This window comes from Myotis davidii, unplaced genomic scaffold (assembly GCF_000327345.1).
Source record: "Myotis davidii unplaced genomic scaffold, ASM32734v1 scaffold1416, whole genome shotgun sequence".
NCBI classification, from domain to species: Eukaryota; Metazoa; Chordata; class Mammalia; order Chiroptera; family Vespertilionidae; genus Myotis; species Myotis davidii.
The window spans coordinates 369,830-373,260 of record NW_006287806.1 but is presented as its reverse complement, the minus strand read 5'-3'; the positions used below and the strand labels follow the sequence as shown (position 1 = coordinate 373,260).

The 3,431-nt window shown below is 50.7% G+C and overlaps 2 pseudogenes; one reads left to right on the top strand and one right to left on the bottom strand.

Moving 5' to 3' along the window:
* Positions 1-241: 241 nt before the first annotated feature.
* Positions 242-1,869, bottom strand: LOC102770551 (annotated as a pseudogene).
* LOC102770264 lies at positions 1,868-2,521 on the top strand (annotated as a pseudogene).
* Positions 2,522-3,431: the final 910 nt, after the last annotated feature.

The window sequence follows — 3,431 nt, the reverse complement described above, 5'->3', positions numbered from 1 at the left end:
CCTTCCTTCCCCTTCCCAGCTCCAGGCCCAGATGCCTACCCTGCTAGCTCCCTCAACTTTCTGTGGAGAGGAGGGGATGAGGATGTGGGAATGGTGGCACCCTCTGCCTCTGGGTCTCTTGCCTAGGAGAATTGCTCACTCAGCCTGCCCTAAAGTCCCAGCCAGAGTCAGGAGGTCAGGAAGCCAGGGAGCAGGCAGGGGAAAAATGATGCCCTTTGCTACTCCTCCTGACACTGGCTTCTCACAGCCCCTGACACTTGCAACTCTTGGCTCAGTCCTTGTGTATCTTGCCTTTGTTTTGGTTCCACTGGCCGGGCGGATAGACGCAGTCCCCAGCGTGAGTTGGTACGCAGCTGCCTGTGGCCATGGCAAGGGTGGCCACTGTGTGCACGTGGAAGACATCCTATCACTGCACTCAGAGGGCTGGGAGGAGCACTCTACCTAGGACATGGCCCCTAGCTGCGTGGCTGGCTAGCACAGTGCCCCGCTCATGTGTAACTGGGATACACTGCCGTTTGGACAGCTCCCGCAGTGTGGCCAGATGGGTTGCATGGCCAGTCTACAGCCAACCAGCACACCTCGGCATTGGCGCAAAACTCCTGAGTCTCCGTTTGCCACTTCTTGTGCACACTGTCCAGTATCTGTGGTGCACTGATGTCGAAGCAGATGAGCAGTGTCTGAATTAGGACAGGCCAGGGGCTGGACGTTATCAAAGTAAGAGGCACTGGAAGTGTCCCGCATGTTGGGGACGCTTGTCTGTGTCAAAGCGCGCAGTGTAGTTCTCAAACATGGCGGCTATGTAATTCGCCAAATCGGTGCCTTGGCGAGCACCTGAAGCAGCACTCTCCGAGTCCGTTCCTCCCAGCCCCACGATCTATCAGGGGCCCCTCTGCACCTCCACGGCCCTGGTTCCCTGTGGCCTCTTCCCTAGCTGTGGCTCCAGCAGCCACGGGGACCCTCATAAAGCCCTGCCCCGGGGCCTCGGTGTCAGCCGTGCCCCACATCCAGCCCAGAAAAATTCTTAAAGGCGCTCCGGTGTTTTTTCTGCAACACCCTTTGAAAATCGCTGTACTAGAAGGTAACTTAAAATATTATAGATTTTGGAATCATTTGGTCATCATTTAATAAACATCACCCGAGAACTTGCTGTGTGTCTGACATTGTTCTAGACTCATTAGGGGACAAACCAGCTGGAAATTAGTGCGTACTAATTGTAGTTGCGGGCTTCTTTGTGAAAATCGAAGTGGGTCAAACTATGCATTTAGTACATCATATTCAACAGTGGTTATTTCCCTTTCCTTTCCATGTCCTGAGCTCCACTGGTTTTCATATGTGAACATTGTAGGTGCAGCAAAAAAAAGTACTAGTGGATCAGTCCTCCACAATGAAACAGACCTGCAAAATTCCCTGTTCAGGAAATCATGCAATTAAGAAAATCCCGACAGTGAAGGCTGTAGGTATTCCCAGATTAAAGTTATTGAGAAAGGAAATGTGTCCGTGCCGTGGAAAGTCCCTACGAGGAACTTGGGCTTCTGCCAGATGCCCAAGGCAGTTGTGCGCATGCCCGTGGGGTGGGCCTTCTTACGACCGTTGGAGGTGGGGCTTCTTAACGACCGTTGGAGGTGGGGCTTCTTACGACCGTTGGAGGTTGGGGGGGGAGGGGCGCTGGGAGAGACACGCCTGCTCTGGGCCTGCGTGGGGAGTGGGGGCGGGGCGCTCTGGCACCTGCTTATACGCCTGCGCCACAGCCTGCGCCACAGAAGTCGCTGGGTCCTGGGCTGGCGCAGGTCGTTGCTGTGTGTCCTGCAACTGTAAAGAGCTGCCGTTACCCCAACTGCCGCTACTACCACCGCTGCCACCACCCACCATGGCTGCCAGGAACCTTGGCCACTACCTTCCTGATGAGGAACCAATGGAGCAGGACAGTATGGCCAAGGCCAAATCGCGGCTGCGGCTGGCCGTTGTGTGCTCCAGCAACCAGAACCGGAGCATGGAGGCCCACTGCATGCTTAGAAGACAGGGATTCCTCCGCGTCCGGTCCTTTGGCACAGGATCTTCCGTGAGGCTTCCGGGGCCAACGCCCTACATGCCCAACGTGTATGATTTCCAAACCACCTATGAGCAGATGTACGAAGATCTCATTCGGAAAGACGAAGATCTCTACAGGCATACCGGCATTTTGGGCATGCTGCAGAGAAACAAGCGAATCAAGCCCCGGCCGGAAAGGTTCCAGAACTGTTACGATATGTTCGACCTGATCCTCACCTGCGAAGAGAGTGTGTTCTGGCGCGTGGTAAGGGAGCTGAATGAAAGGCAGAGTGTGATGCGGAAGCCGGTGAATGTGATCAACGTGGATATCCAGGACGACGACACCGAAGCCATATTGGGGTCGGTCCTCCTCTGTCACCTGTGCCACTGCATTCTCCTCATGGGTAACACACAGAAGGAACTGGTGGAGTTGCTGAAGTTGTTCGAGGAAGGGTTAAGCATGCCCTTCCTGCACGCCCGCTGCTTCTACTGACCCTACTGACCGGATGACCAGGTGCGTTTCCCGAAGCCGTTGGCGCTTTCTCGCTATTACCTTTCCCTCCGCGTCACTGGCTTTCACTTTGAGGGCTTCTGTCGGTGGGTGCGTAGTGGGACCCAGATAAACTGTACCGACGGGACGAGATGACATACATAAGTGCAGATTAACAACAAAGTTTTTTTTTAACCCCACTTGTGAGTGGGATATTGTTTTTGAAGTTTATAAAGAAAGTTGTTTACTTTTTCGGTTTATAGAACATTTTCTCTGACATATATTTCTTTGTGCGTTCCTGCCCCGTCTGGCTAGAACGTACCAATACATGAATAAAGCAGTGGGAGGCATCGATTTAGGAGAGAAACTGCAATTCTACAATAAACAACAGAAAAAAAATTGTCAGCTAGGGTAGAATCTGCAAGGTAGAGTGTGATCGCATTGTTCATTCCTCTAAACTGGATTATTACTGAGTATTTTGCTCAGATCTTCAAAGCTAACTTGAATCATTTTACACATTTATGACTGAATGAACCTCTGTGTGAAGTTCGGATATTTATTGACCCTAGAGGTATTTGTTGTTCATATAAGTTGAAAAATTTCTCTTGGGTTTCATTTCGAACAGTGTTTCTGTGCTGTTAGTTGAGTTGGTATTAAAGTAATCGTTTTTAGTGAGAGGACACTGAAAAGGTCAAGAAATAATACCCTGGTCAAGCACTTCTACCAGTTAATTAGTGTTGAACCAGGGATGTTAACCACTTGTTCTCTAAATTGACAATATTCAATTAGTGCTGTTGTTTGGACAGGCTGCAAAAAAAAAAAAAAATTCTTACCCAGGACATCAATAAAGTTTGAAGCCTCAAAATGCAGCTTTCATTGTAAATTCTGTGAAAATCTGGTTACTTGGGTCACA